We start from the raw sequence: 16,948 nt of genomic DNA, 5'->3' as shown, positions 1-16,948 counted from the left end.
AATCACGTTGGGCCAGAGTGGGGTTCGAACCTCGGACCGCTGATCCGTGAGTCCGCAACACTAGCCACGGGACCACAACCCGATTCAATTTGCATTTTTTAGGAAGATGACTACAGTATGTTTTGAGCAAAATTGTAATATTCACATCGGCCATTTGACGGCATTATTAGTTTATATAAATATGGGGTTATTCTGAATAAACTACCGTTTTTATTTATTATCAATAAAACTTGTGCGTGGCGTATAGTTTATTTTATATTAATCATGTTATTTCACAAAGCTCAACTAAACTATTTAAAAACACCCTAATATAAAAACCTTTGTCACGCTTTGACAAAATATTCTGTATATTTATTAATAGACCTCGAATATCAATAAAATATTTTTTTATTCAGTGCTAGTGAGTACTAAGTACCTCCCACGTTACAAGATAACTTTTTTGTGCATCAGTTAATCAGAGCGTCTCATTATATGGCCATGATAATGGTTTTACTATTTTACAATATGTCGCAGTTTTTTTACGATAAAACAATATTATTTTAGTCATTGCACGGTCCGTTAGGCTTCAATCTATTTGGAAAACGTTATCACAGCTAAATGATCATTTAAATACTAACAATCAAGTGTATTCTGTTCTTCTTTTTCTTCTGCTTTCTCTAGGACTGCGTCCTGTTATCGTTCGGAGGCTGTTCCAGTAATAAAAATAATCATAGTTTATTAACAAAGGCGAGAGAAGTGTGCTTGTCCATTTAATTGATGGATGCATCGAGAAAATAGGAAACTGGATGGCTGAAAACAGACTAAAATTAAACTCATCAAAAACTGAACGACTGTGGGTGGCTTCAGCCAGACGACAGAATTTGATCCAGGATACGGCCCTACCCAATGAAGGGAGTACCGCTTTACCCACCGTTAAACTACTGGGAGTTTTACTCAATTCTAACCTTTTTCTTGACGCTTAAATTAGTAGAACAATAAGTTCATGCTTCTACCAGCTTACAAATTAAATGCATACGCAAAAAAATGTCAGTTGATGCCGCCCGTCAATTAATAAATGCGTTTGTAGTGTCTAGAGTCGATTATTGTAATGGTATCTATGCAGGTCTACCAATGAACAAAATGACTCGTCTACAATCTGTATTGAATGCCGCAGCGAGACTTATTTTCGGAATCTCTAAGTTCGGTCATATTACTCCATTACTTCGGGAACTACACTGGCTACGTTTTCCACAGAGGGTCGAATACAAACTCTGTTGGCTTATGTATAAGTCACTGCACAACTCTGCTCCGGAATATCTAAGGGAAATATGCATTCCAGATGAACTAGCTGACAGGCGTCTCAGGCTTAGATCAGCTACGTCTACAGCGGGAGGAAAAGTTATTATACCTCTACGGAAACAGCGCACTAAATTTAGTGAACGCGCATTTGCGGTCGCAGGCCCTACGGCATGGAATGCTCTCCCAGCAGAGGTGCGAGGCTGTGAGAGTGAAGTGATGTTTCGGAAAAACTTAAAACCCACTTGTTCTCTAAATCATTTGAATAAATCCAAAGCATGTAACAACAAAATAAATTATTTAAATTAAATTACAAATTTAAAAGCTTCAATTAAATTAATCAAACAATAGAATCACTATGTAAAGCGCCCTTGAGGTATTTTATTACGAAAATTGCGCTATATAAGGTATCCATAATAATAATACACAGTTAGGTAATATATTTCTCTGGATCATGTCTAGTCTGCTTAACTAGATACAACCTGTTTTAAGGCAGACATTTTTATGAAAAACTAAACAATAACATTACTACCTACTAGTTAATTTACTATACAATATTAATTTATTATTTAGGAATGTATTTTGAGTAAATTTTTCAATTTTTCTCGACCTAAACCCAGAAACCAATTTTTTACAAATTTATTCCATTGAATCAGGGTCATCGTTTTGCAATCATTGGGTAACATATTGAATATTTTGGGTCCCAGAAACCTGAAATTTCTTTGCCCGAATTTTGATTTTGTAATAGACCCCATGACCCATCGTCTAGTTTGACTTCTGGTAGAGTGGGAGCGTTCCTTATAGGATTTGATAGAATAATTTACTTTCACAAACATTATTATTCTAAAAACATATAATTGCCTTAGATCTAAAATCTCAAATTCCACAAATAACTTGACGCTGGAGTACCTTAAGGGCTTTTAAAAAAATATTTTAACTATTGATTTTTGAGCATATTCGAGACGTTTTAGTATTGATTTGTTAGTGCCTCCCCATCCTATTATGCCATAAGTTATAATTGAGTTACATTAAATAAAATATAGTTGTGTGAGTTTAATTAAGGATAAGATGTTACGTAAAGACTTGAAGATATGGGAAAGTTTTCTAATTTTTTGTGTTATACAGGGTGTTCTTTAAACCCTGTCACATCTGAAACCACGATGATCAGGATGGACAAGAAGACATACTAGCATATTTAATAGAATATTTGGAACGAAATTTTTTTTTAAAAATAAAATATTAAAAAAAAAAAACAAATGGTTGCTTACTTCTGCAGGAGAGAAGCGAGGGGGGCGCGGCCGTGCGGTTGATAGTGTATCAGGATCCCCCCTCCCCCTCCTTGTTTCTCCCCTGCAGGAGTAAGCAACCATTTGTTTTTTATTTATCTTTTATTTTTTAAGATTTTAGCCGTCCTAAAAATTTATTTTAATGTGCCAACATGTCTTCTTGCTCATACTGATCATCGTGGTTTTAGATGAGACAGGGTTTAAAGAACACCCTGTATAATTAATTTTAACTCCTTCATTTCAGCAGTTCTGAGTAGCCCTTTGGTACGAACAGTGTCAGCCCGCGCTTCGACAGCACACGTCATGATGGATCCCACACATTCTGGGATATTCTTACCTTACTGTCGGTACTCATATCCTTATTTCTCCCTATTACATTCCTCAGACACCCCGACACAGTTGATGCTTTGTTGAAAAAAAATATGGGAACATTTTTTGCGCCTAAGATGTCGACATCAATGTCACAGTAGAGATTTCTTTTTTTATTGAGGAGTTATGACTCTAGTGTTTGTCCTAATTACACAACAGGTCTACCTGATTATATCAACTGTCTATAAAAGAAGTACGTTTACTTCTTTTTTATTTTTTTATTAGGTAATTCAACAAAGATACATACTAGAAAACATACAATTTGAAAGCATTCGTCGATACAATTTTACATGCATATATATCTTCAATTATAGAATTACGCAAAATAGATTTATTTATTAAGTTATAATACATATTTTTTTATACAGGATACAATGCAATAAAAAGTAAGTTGTACGTGTGTACCTATTGAATAAGATTTATTCCTAAGAGATTATTCGCAAAAGCTGAGAGAGTATCATGAAAAATGTCAATTTTATTGTTTCGGTAGTATATATATTATATTCCCGACACATGCGGGCCATGGGTGTGTGGTATGTAGCATTATTTGAAAACAAAGGCAGTTTAAATATTTCCCGATGTCTGAGTGTTCTCAATCCCGCATTTATTTGTATTTTATTTAGGAGGTTAGTATCTACTTTGTAGTTTAATATTTTATACAGAAATTTTATATCGAAAACAACGCGGCGTTTTATCAGAGAATTAAGATCAAAAAGAGTTAGAGTTCTAAAGTCAATATAACATTATAGGAAACTGTCAATGCCGAGAGATTGTCGAAGGGTTTGAAGCACGTTGTACCTAGATTTTCTAGTCACCATACTGTATGAAAACTCAAGCAACCTTAGTTATAGCAGATTCATAAACAGAAATAAAATTTTCTTACGATAAATCTAATCGAACGATCATAATTGTCCGAAAATGTTCATGTAAACAATTAAACGGTTATAAAATTTTGATAATCAATGCTCAAGACTATAAATCGTTGCCAAAAATAGAAAGCAAAAATATTGCTAATCAGGAAAAATATTTGTAATATGTTAATTTTATTCGCTTAGTTCATTTAAAAAAAATGTTTTGAGTGCCTAATTTAAGCTAAATTAATAATCTGATTACGGGCAACATACAGTATAAGGTTTTCTTAATAAATCTGGAAAATGTAAATGCGCGGGTAAGCAAATATTTGACGTATTGCATTGGCGGTAAAAAATATTATGACGCATAAACATGAAACAATTTTTAGGACGCTGACGCAGTACGCATTATGAAAAAGACAATAATTTAGTATACTTTTAGTGCCGAAATAGGTAGTTTATTCGTAAAAATAATACGTGCAATTGCAATACAACATTAATCAAGTCAAAATAAGTGCTAATAGTTGTTAACTTACAAAATGTACAAAGTAAAACTGCAGGGAAATTTACCCAGCAACTTCATTATGTACAAAAATTCCTGTTTTAAAGCCACTAATCTAATATACTATGTAAAAATTTAGGTTCCGTATGTTTGTGGCCGCAAATCTCGGAAAGCAATCGATGGATTGACACAACTTTTTTACAGAACATTGTATTTTAGTAGAAGAGTGTTTCTATATACTTTTTATTTGGAAGTTCTAACGGAAACGGAACATTCTATGCGTTTTCAATTGACTCATAATTTGTCATAGTTAACAAGTACTGAATGACAGTTCTACTCAGTGCTGCCATTTTACCTATTTAAGCCAAAGTTACAAAACTAAGTTTTCCGGACAATTGAGAATAAAAAGATTTTGATAGGATTTGAAAGCGAATTACATCTAAAAAATGACATTACTATTTTCAATAATTTGTTTTTTTTTTGCCACAGCGAAGCGTGCCCGGGTTCCGCAAATATAATATAAATAAAAATATTTGATAATATAACTTAAGATAAAAAAAAAAGAAAAATATGTTATTAAAGTACAACATGTAAAGATGCCGTCCATAAAAACAATAGTAAACAATGACAAATAAGTCACCATATGTAACGATATGTTCCGGGTTCAAGTTACTGGCCGTTGTCACATGAAAATGTGTAAAAAATTATCCACTAATAAGTTTAAAAGTGATGTCTATCTTTTATAAGTAAAATGTTATTTTTATTGAAAATAATAATAACATAAACTTAAAAGGACGTTGGCATTTAAAATTAGCGAAAAATTTTTGCTTTCATATTTTTTTCATTCCCGGCCTCTGTCGATCCAAATCATCGAAAGGGTCGAAAGTTTCAAATACCTGGGAGTATATGTTATGAAAAAGGGCAGCTTTCAAAAGTAACCGGGAATGCGGTTAGGAGTAGCAGGCGCCACATTCAACAGTATGAAGGCTGTCTGGAGATCGGATATTTAATCAGTTAAAACCAAACGCCACCTATATAACGCCTGCGTTACACCTATTTTCCTCTACGGATGCGAATCGTGGCACCTCACTAGGATCAAAACTGCAAAATTCTGAGTTTTGAGAATAGGAGTAGAAAAATCTTGTGTATCGGCGGTTTGACTTTGTAAGGAATAAAGTTATAAGTGAACGGACGCAGCAAACTCCGGTGACAACTATCATGAAGCGAAGGCGATATGGTTGACTAGTCCATATACTGCGGATGCCTCCTGAGAGCCTTAACTACACATTATAAATACGCATTACTAAAACAAATTGACGAAGGTCGCTTCACCTCATGAATGAAAGTCGTACGCTCAAATAATGGCGTGTAACAAAAATAGTAAACACACACGTGAGAAATGCGACGAAACCGGTTATCTAGGCGGAGAAATTCTGAGGTTCGCCACGTCCATTTCAAACCTAGATTACCGTATAGAACGGTATCAACTACTCCTATTATTACGGTCCAATTGGAAAAAATGACAAACATTATAAGGTACGGACGGCATACATTATTAAGAAATTTTTAAGCTGGCTACTCTTCTGTCTTCGCCTTTTAGTATTGATTAGACTGTTGGCTCTTTTTTTCTATCTTCTGTAACTAATGACATATAATTTTAACACACAGGAATTTTAATAACATAATGTTAAAATTCCTAAATTCCATACAAGTCATGGTCAAAATAGCTTTGTCTTCAAAGGTGTAAAAAAATATAATAATCTTCGTAATGAACTAAAAACTATTAAAAAATATATATCAATAAATAAATTTAAAGTTAATCTAAAGAAATTTTTTGAACTTGAGTAAAAACAACATTAAATTTTAATTAGTATGAATATATTATTGTTTTATGTTTTTTTCTTTATATTTCTTATGTTTTTATTTTTCTTTTTTTCTGTACTCGTATTTAAAATTATATAAACTCTTATAAATAAACAACTAAAACAGTGTAAGTCACTCTCCAAGCTTGTGCTTACAAGAGTTAGTCTCTTTTTTTTAGAGTTACAGTGATAACATTTACTAGATGTGTAAAAGTAGATATGTTAAGAATTTTACAAAAACATGTACTTTTTATGAAATTTATGAACAAAAAAAATTTAAAAAAATGGTGTTGCAGAAAAGAGTTTTCAAAATAAACAGGCTAATGTACATGAGACACTAAAATGGTAACAAATAACCATAGAATTAAGAATTGTCCAGAAGGAGAGTAGAATTAAATTTGAATACATCGAGCTGTGTCCAAAAATCCCCCCACTTCGCCTTATTTTCGCCGCGCGCATTCGTGAAGTCACCGCGTAATTTTGCCAGATGGGAAAAAGTTTAATCATAACACAAATGTAAGATAAATATACATATAATTTCTCTAAAATTTTATTGTAAGTACACGCAGAAACATTGATTGACATAACAAAGTAAATAAGTAAAGGGTCATTTAATTAGAGTAATTGAATCAATGAACTTCGAACTTAAAAATAAAACAAATTTTATTTTACGTAAAACTAATATTTTTATATCATGTCAAATAATATTTGATGTTTAAAAGATAATGTCGGTCAAATGTCCACCACGGCATTGTTTAATCCGAAATCCTATTTTCTTTAGTTCTCTCATCAGATAAGCAAAGTAGGGTAAACAAAATTACTACCTTGGCAACACTAATGAAATTTCCATTTTGTTTTCTTTGACAATCTGACAGATGGAAAAATAATTCAATTTTTAAGTAATGCATTTGCTACTTTCACATGCATTTGCTTATTACACATGAAATGTGATCTCATCCTGTTTCTTAAAGATCCCAGCAGTATTTCTACACTTCAAAATGACACAACACGGCATAGTTAAATTCAAATCGGCAGTTGCGTACTGAGCGACGTCTACAAATAAACTAATGGGTCAAAACGTAAAACTACTCTTTTAAGAGTAGTTTAGTCGCCTTCTGTTTGATGCGCGAATGTGGTTTCTGGACTAATCTTAATTTTATGCAAATAAAATTCTGCGTTACATTGTGTATGCAGATAATTATTGGTAGAATTTCGGATTCAAATTAGGTAAGGTATCCAAAATAAAATATTTTATTGGATTTGATTTAAATTATTTATATAAAAACATTATTAAAAAAAAAAATTATGTACAAGAGTGTATAATGTGACGCGTTTCGTCTTGTTAAGACATTATCAAACTAACTTAAATATTTACAAAGTTGTTAGTATATAAGGAAACTTTGTAAATATTTAAGTAAGTGAAGAAAGGCGACTTTTGTAAAGTAAAAGAGCTGAAACCTTTATCATGTGGGTGAGATTTATTCGGCTGAACCAATTCACCTTCTAGGCAACGCCTGAAAACAATTTTCCAATTTTTATGCTTCTTCTTTAACCAGTTAGTTGATTCATAATAAACTTTGAGTAAAACAAAAAAAACAACAATGTTTTGAGTATGTCCAAATGTTTGCAATAGTTGATGCACAAAAATATAAAACCAACATGCACTGATTAAATTATGAAAATATGCTATGTTATTTGAGAAATAGTTGAAAAAAGGTAGAGGGGATGGAGGGACGGGGTGAGCTTTATAGGTTTAGGATGATTATTACAATAGAACATCGTATAACGGACTATATTGAAAGGTTGTTAGATTATTGATCAAAGGAACATGTTTTTTTTTAAGCTCCCCTAATGTGAAATATTTCTATATTATTAACTTTTAACCCTTTATTATTTGTATGTAAGATTTTAACAGCTGTTATTTTATTAAAGTCATGATATAAATTGATTGGGTGATTTGCGAATTCGGAGAAACTATTATTGTGAAGACACCTCATTTGTTCTTTAACACGAATATCAAAATTTCTTTATATTCTTCCAACGTAAACTGAAGGACAAGAATTGCATTTTGATTGGTTAACACCTGAGTAATTGAATATTCTCTTTTTATCTTTATTATAAGTTATTTGTATAAAAAGCAGGTTTGATATTATTTGGTAAAAATTTGGATACATTTGTAGATATAGTATTTACGTAAAAAATTATTCTCCATTTGTTATCATTTGGTGTCCTGACGAAGAGACGGGTACGTCTCGAAACCGGTAGACATAGAAAAGTCGGTAAGTGGTTATATACAAATATTTGATAACATTTAGTTAACTTGGGACATTTATTTAACTAGACATATTTTTATCCGATTGCTACACATGATCAATCTTCTTGCGTCTTAGTAACTTTTATACTAATTAATTTATACCTGATAAATTAGTTACATTAAACATATATATATTATATGCATAATTATATTGTATTGAGAGAGTTTGAACAAGTGTAAATTGAATTCCTACGCCTGAATTCGAGGCATGTTCCACTTATTAATTTGTATGCTGAGTATATGAAAATATTTTTGTTTATTTTTTTATTTTTTTTGTAACAATAACCAAATTACAGTTCTGCGGAAATTGGATAAAAAAAAATGTTTTCTTACTCGCGGTAAAAATTAGAGCATTCAATTATAAAGTGAAGATTCTCGAAAACGTACAAAAATTAAAAAAGAAAACTTACCTATTTTGAACCAGCTCACAAGCTTTTAAGAATCAACCAATTATAGGGTTGTGATGGATTTCTTTCCGGGAAGCCAACTCACCAATCAGCAGAACTTACCGGCAAAAGTTTGTGTCACAGGTGTAGTAATTTAAAATATAATGGTATAAATGAAATTTATTTAATTTGATTGACGAACTTATGCAGTCCATTCTAACGATGGTAAATACAATTTCTTACTAAAAATACAGATACTAATCAAATAAAATACAACTAAATAAAATGAAAGCGAAGACAAAAAAATACTACCTCAAGACAAGATCCGGTCTAGCTTAGTGATTTTTTAAATCTATAAAGACTTACACCAAAAAAGTCCAGATCTTGTGTCGAGTTTACAATACGACACAATTGGGACATTGGTGCATGCAAGTCATAGTTTGTGCTGTGTTGATCAAGGAACAGCACATTATTATTTCGCAACTGGCGGATCGGAACATTGAATGCCACTTGTTCCAGTAACGATGGTACATCAATTAAGCCATTTAGTAAATTAAACATAAATATGGAGTCAATGTTATTTCTACGTTTTTGTAGACTTGAGATTCTGAATATTGACTCCATTTCTCCGTAAGTGTAGTCTCCCCTCTCGAGGCCAATCATCCATGCTACTTTTCTTAGCAAACGATGCTGCACCGATTCGATATGACTTATCCGCCCTACAAATAAGATTTATTTAAATGATTAAGAAAACAAGTGGGTCTCGCACCTCTGCTGGGAGAGCATTTCATGCTCTAGGGCATGCGGCCGCAAATGCGCGTTCACCGAATTTACAGCGCTGTTTGCGTAAAGGTATAATAACTTATCCGAACCGATCACAGGGCCTTTGACTTCATGGAGTTTGGGATACGTTATTATATACGTTATTTTTATGTAATGCATATGTATATGTATGCGTGAAGAGGATGCAGATTTCCTTATTCAGGATTTTTACCTGAGAACAGCCATCGTGGCGAAAGAACTCGTCTAGGATTCTGGTTCTATTTCACATACAGAACTGTACTCTTAACGCGCCTGGACGCCAAGCTATATAAAATTATGTTGAAAATATGAATTAACTATTTAAAAACAAATCCTTGAAAGCGATGCATTTTGATTACCTTCACTGACGGTTGAAAAGATTCGCTCGAGTGATTTCTGGACATCTGGAACAGTTTTATAGAGCAATACACATAGATAGACACGCCAACACACTATTATGGGACGAAAGACACATATTACACATGTGTATGTGTGTGTAGTACCCTACGACTACATCCATATTCCATGCATCATGTAAACTAGAAACTAGGGCACCAAAGCCTATCCCTAAATTTCTACAGGTACACTGACCTCCTGTTAGAGGATAGGTACTGCATAACAAGGTTCCATCACTATTATTCCTAGGTAGGTACCCTACGTGTTTATTGTACCAAATAACAGTCACAGACAAAGCTGATTCGTTTTCAGTAAAAGATGCATAACCAATTTTAGTTTCAATGGCAACTTAATTAAAATTTTACTTATTAATAAAAATAAAGGTCAACAATTGATACTTAAGTTCACAAATTTGTTGTAACTCGTCTTTAATTTCTATAATGTAAGAAAAACTGAGAAAAATGTTTGCGAGGAAGTTCAGTGCAACTGGAAATTGGATATAATTCTTCTTACATGCGGTAAAATTTACAGCTGTAATTAGGTCGTGTATCGAAATATCATTTTGGAAGTTGTAAATTTTATTTTATAATTGGCTTAGAGACAGTTGCTCCGAAAAAGTTGACTTAAAATAGTTGTAAAAATAGATAAAATGGTTTGTATAAATAAAGTAAGATAAATCCTGTTTTGCCAAAATAATATTTCATGCAAATTTGTAGAATCATCGTTGACCTGTAGTTAAATATGTTACAAAACATATTTTATATAAATATTTACTTTTTTATATATTCTTAGCACATAATATATATACTTTATATTTGTTTTATAACGATTTTTAATTTCTTACATGTAATCGGGTTGTGGTCCTGTGGCTAGTGTCTCGGACTCATGGACCAAAGGTCCGTGGTTCAAATCTCTCTCTCTACCACAACCCGATTCCAGTTTCTAATAGTGAGTTATTTACAACTCGTTGAAAATGGCCCTCAAAATTAAATACTTGGGTAAATAAATCATAAGAACGCAAATATTTATTTTAAAAACAATAATAATATTAACATGAAGAGGTACAGAAATTGAAAAATAAATACATAATAATAATTTTTAGGCGTTGCCTAGTAGGTGAAATAATTTAACGAGTTGAATCTCACCCGCATAAATAAAGGTTTCAGCTCTTTAACTTCACAAACATCAACAGATGAAAGAATTGAAGGAATAAAGATATTCAAATAAGGGTAGAATGATGAATGATACACAGTGTGTAAAGTGGCCACTTAAACCAGCCAATGACAGGTCATAAACCCTGTAGATGCCTAGACTTCTGTATTATCTTATCTAAAATGTTCGTCATCTCTGTTTTTAAATGTTAATAAAAATATTTTTTAAGATTCGAAAAATAACATCTTTGAAAATTCGACACGCTGACAAAAAAATATTAATCACACAAACTCATAAGTACAATTATTGGATTGATTGATTTGGTGTTTATTTTGTAGAACTCCATATTTAAACTTATAATTAGAAATCAAACACTGATTTGAGTCTACTGAACACTTTATTTTATTTTTACAAATATAAACATATAAAAATAAAAACTTCGTGACAATTGTTTCGCCTTATTTGGGCATTTTCAAACGAATGTGAACGAATATGTTTATATTTGTAAAAATAAAATAAAGTGTTCAGTAGACTCAAATCAGTGTTTGATTTCTAATTACAATTATTGGATTTTACCTCCTAGAGTTTTTATCATAATTGATATTTGAGCATAATATTATATGTGTATCTACAATAATATGAAATATCCATAGATATGTCGTGACATTGTCAAATGAAGGTTTGGACTGTAAACCGTGGGAAACAAAAGGTAGATACAATAGAAATAGGGCCATAACATTGTTACGGTACACTGAATTCTCAAGCTCCGTTTGGCTTATCAACGTTTAAACCCAAACCGCCAGTTAAAGTAAGAATGACGTTGTTGGGTCAAAATCAGTCCGAGTTCAAAAACGTCACCCACAGTCCCACAGAGAGCCGTGAACCTTTAGCCACTCCAGGCCGATTGGTATAGGAAGCCCAATAACTACCACCATATTAAAAGAAATGTTTCTTATTCAAATTAAGTACTAATAGATGTTAAAATTATATGCATTATTGTATAGGCCATCTCACACTGACTGTGCAAAAATGCAAGAAGATCTCTACAGACTTTTTCAGTATTATAATCAAAATTTACTGGAATTAAATATTAGTAAATGTCATTCATTTTGTATTTCGCGCAAACAAACAACAATCAGCTTTCCTTACTCTTTTAATAATACCCCGATCTCTATAACAGATAGTCAAATTCGCGACTTAGGTGTTATTATTGATTCGAAACTAATGTTTAATATTCATATTGAATCAGTCCTAAAAAAAACATAAAATGGTCGGACTTATTATGCGAGTATCAAAACCTTTTAAACATGCAGAGACATATGAAAAACTCTACAAATTATTTGTTCGTCCCCAGGTAGAATACTGTACTCCTATCTGGTCACCTTACTATAATGTAAGTATTAATAGACTAGAAAGGGTCCAACAATTTTTTTTAAGCAGGTCGACTACCGGTTAAACATTAACTTTTCTAATCATGCTGAAAGTATGCAGTACCATGGAATAAACTCTCTTAAAAATCGAAGAATAATGTTGGACCAGTTATTTTTATTCAAATTAATAAATAATAAAATTGATTCTCCTAACCTACTAGAAAGACTTCCATTCCGTGAGCCATCTAGACCGACAAGACAAGATCTTTTGTTTTACACTGAAAACGCGTCAACAAACTATTTTAAACAATCTACAATACCTAGAATATGCGACCAATATAACAATATATTTACCGAGGCTGATATTTTTTGTGACAATGTATGTAAATTTAGGTCAAAAATTATAGAAATTTTGAGAGAAGCAGACATTTAACATTATTATTATATATATTTTTTTTCATTTCGTTTCTTTTACATTTATTATATTGAACATAATTTAAATTGTTGTATTAAGTGTAAACAATTTTTTTGGTGTGTGCATGAGTTTCTTACACTAATATACAAAGAAATTGGCAATATATGTGTACATACTGTTTGTTTACCTAATAAAATAAATAAATCACATGTAATGTTGTGACGGTAGTAGTTCAGTGTAGGTTAAAAAAAAAATATTTGGTCCCAGGTGGGCCACATTAGAGAGATAGATTATCAAAAAAATCAACTTCTAATGCACGGATATCGTCTGGATGAGTTACTACCGCGGCCGTCAGATAGCGCTAAATCAGGGAATTTAGAATTATAATCCAGTACTAAAATGCTTTCAAAACGGGGTACGTTGGACTTGTTTTTTACCACGTTACAATGTAAATAAAAGATTAGGTACATCGGTACAGTGCATCCCGAGGATGTGATAGCATTCATCCCTACCTAATAGCACCTACTTTAAGGACTAAGGCATGGAGGAGATTTAGCAATGTGAGACCCTAGAAAGACCTAGGCTTGAAGAGCGAGAACTTATTTACGTGGACCCGTCACAATAGATCTACGCGGGTCGCAGTGACGTCAGGAGCTTATATAGTATAGCACTGACCCCCATCTACAAGAATAAAACAGAACATTTATTCATTTATTTATTTAAAACTTTAAATACAAAGAATAAGAACTTTGGCGGACTTATTGCTAAAAGCAATAACTTTCAGCTAACCAGAAAACAGACTGGTCAAAAGAAGAGTTGGTCAAATGAGTACTAAAAACTATTTTCAAGAGATAAGTTAAGAACTGGATTTTCTTAGTGGGAGGGATTTGAGTGGAAAACTCTTGATGATTTTCCGAATGTTTGAGTTTACTGTTTACCATTTAGATTTGCAATATATATGTTTTTTTATTGTTGTGTTTCTAATCCAATGAAATATTTGTGAAGATATATTCATGGGACTGTGTCAATAAATTGCTGATTCCAACTCAACACAGGACTTTTAGTCCCATGGAGTTAAGATGTATGTCTTACACAATGTGTAATAAACTGCCTTTAAGTAAATAAATATATATATGTTTATTTTTTTTATTATGTGTATAAAATATATATATATTTGTACAGTCCATTCAAATCATTAATAAACTTTGCTAATGTGTGTGTGACAGAGCGTTTTCAAATAAAATATTCTAGTTTGACTACTAACACAAATGATGTTTGTATGTGTACTTGGTTCACCGAAAGGCGCTAAAATATCAACAAAGGGTTATTAAACATTCGAACGCACAGTACATATCAACGTTCGCATACCGAATCGCAGCACTAGAAACTGACAACTATTTCGTTCTAATTAAAAAAAAAAAAACAATTTTATAATACTCATAACTGCATCCAAAGAAACGGTAATTTAGTATGCAACGATGTTGATCTGTTAAATACAAGTGGACATTTCGACAAGTCTTTTTTTTCTAAATTGAATCATTTTTGTCTGTAACTATTTTTATATTGTTATTATTTATCATAATTCGTTTTGTCTTTTTAAAGCCCCAGGCGAATACATTTAAAAATAAAACGTAATAACCGAGTACCGCACGCAACTACACTGGCTCAGTACAGTCAGTATCAGGAAAAAAAGAAACTTTCACATGCTATCACTTCTTCACAATATTTTTAATAATTCCAGATCGCATTTTAAATCTCTTCTAACCTGCATCATGACATGTAATATATCTTCATTCTAATAATGAGAAAACTCTTTTAATACCCATTCTTAGCTCCTTTTCTTGACTTCCCAGTTCACACTAGTAGCTACTCGGTCGTCAAATAAACTAACCTCTAATAATGTCAATGACGCCCGTTCAATCAAATCACAGTTGAAATGTCTCTATTTCATTTTTTTTCCTTTTCTACTCTCGCCTTCTGTGTCCATGCGGATGAAGAATACTCGCACGAATAATGTGCATTGACAAACTTGAACTACGCCTTTGAACTAAAAGCTTCATTTTGTTTTGGTCACCTGGTACACATTATAATAAATAAAAAATCTGAAGTTGACTCACCCGAAACAATACGTGGAAAGGAAGAACGGGTGACAATTCATTGTATGTTGGAATTCGCGTGAAAAAGTTATGGTCAAGAAATTTGTTGAACTCAATTGGCCGTGACGAACTTCGTCTGGTGTTACGCAAGGATTGCAATTTGGGCCACTTTTGTTTTCGTTATTGTAAACGCATGAGAGTTTTGTCAATCGCTGCAAATCTGGAACACCGATTTATTTATTTTTGATTGAATGCATGTATAATCTTTATGTTTGTATATAATTCCTCTGTAAGTGTGATGCCACTAAACTCCGCCTAATCGGCTTAACCGATTTACGTGCGGTTTTCAACGAAATGTAGATCTTTGCGCTGCACGTGTTCGTAGATATCAAAATTTTCAATCGAATCTGTAAAATACATGTTAGAAGCATAAATCTTATTTTCATCGACCTATTCGAGTTGCATTCGACGAGAATGCATATACAAATAAATGGAGAATGTTGTTTATTTAAGTTTTTTTTAAATGTTTACAAATAACATTCGCTTTTTATGGATTCCAAACAGATTATTTCCTTACATTCCTAATAATTTCATCCCACTTATTTCGTTTTACTGGATTTTTGGTAACACTAAAATAATATTAACCGATATTCAATACATTTTTGAAAATCACATTCATGAATAAAGCGAACCCTTGTTGGTGAGGAGAGCAAAGTTTGGCCTTTACAAAAATAATTATTTTTCAATAAATAATAATAATAATAATAAATAATTTGAAAATGAATTATTTTAAATTTTAGAATTCAACTATAAACAAGTACCTAGGTACCTACTTAAATTCAGTACTTGATTATTCATAATTTTAAGTTTTGAAATTCAATCATAAAGTACCTAGGTACCAACTTATCAAAAAAAAGTATTTTTCCAAGCTAATAGCAGGCAAACCAACGTTCGGGTAGGACAACGTCTGTCGGGTCCGCTAGTGTAGTATATTATTTAAACAGGAAGGGGTAAAAAATATCAAAATGCACTTCAACATAAACATCAATAAAATTAAGAATATTTGTATGTCATTTGTCGATGAACACTACTCGAAGGTCTCTTGGGCAGGGTTTCCCAAAGTTTTTTAGTGACGGAAAACAAATCTAAAAATTTTAGCGGAACACCTATTTTTTAGGTTGGGTAATTCATAATATAGTTAAAGTAATAATAATAAATGTTTTAGTAACATTTCGCTCCCCTAATTATTGTAAGTTCAATAGACCATTTTCAGAAAATAGAATTACGAATGCCAATATGTTCATTATCTTATTACGCGTCCATGAAGCTAAAGAATTATTCTTTTTTCCGTTATTGAATAGCATTTCCAGAATTTTTTTAATGTGACAATCTCCAAATACTAATTTTACTATTTGACTTTAAAAACAAATAAAATGCCATTTGTAAAATTTGCACAATGGTCTATTGAACATACAAGAACTAGGGCAGCAGCTTTATTTTTGGTTCAGTCTATAAAGGACAAACATACATACGAGTACATTCGTTAACAGTTTGATTCCACTTTTATTTATAATTTTTACCAGTGCCCGGGTTTCATCGTAACCGACATCGTCAGACTGGTTATTATTATAATTAAAATGCAGTTCCACCAAGAAATGTCAGTAGAAAACTAAAAAAAAACTCAATCTATTATACATTAATTCATATATATATACAGGGTGTTCTTTAAACCCTGTTACATCTGAAACCACGATGATCTTTATGGGCAAGAAGACATACAAGCATATTTAAAAAATATTTAAGACAAAGATTTTTTTTTAAAAGAGAAAAAAAAACAAACGGTTGCGTACTTCTGCAGCGGAGAAGCGAGCCG

The 16,948-nt window shown here is 32.1% G+C and overlaps 2 protein-coding genes across 2 annotated transcripts in view; one reads left to right on the top strand and one right to left on the bottom strand.

The window, feature by feature from the left end:
* Adsl (adenylosuccinate lyase) overlaps nt 1–16,948 on the bottom strand; it is a 138,673-nt gene that overhangs the window by 62,757 nt on the left and 58,968 nt on the right. The gene's annotated exons all lie outside the window — the stretch shown is intronic.
* LOC148281227 (uncharacterized) overlaps nt 1–16,948 on the top strand; it is a 32,649-nt gene that overhangs the window by 4,923 nt on the left and 10,778 nt on the right. The gene's annotated exons all lie outside the window — the stretch shown is intronic.

The sequence above is a fragment of the Micrasema longulum genome, unplaced genomic scaffold (assembly GCF_059751315.1).
Source record: "Micrasema longulum isolate JH-2025_06_02 unplaced genomic scaffold, ASM5975131v1 h1tg000486l, whole genome shotgun sequence".
NCBI lineage: Eukaryota > Metazoa > Arthropoda > Insecta > Trichoptera > Brachycentridae > Micrasema > Micrasema longulum.
The sequence above is the reverse complement of the archived record's forward strand: the minus strand, read 5'-3'. Positions and strand labels throughout refer to the sequence as shown.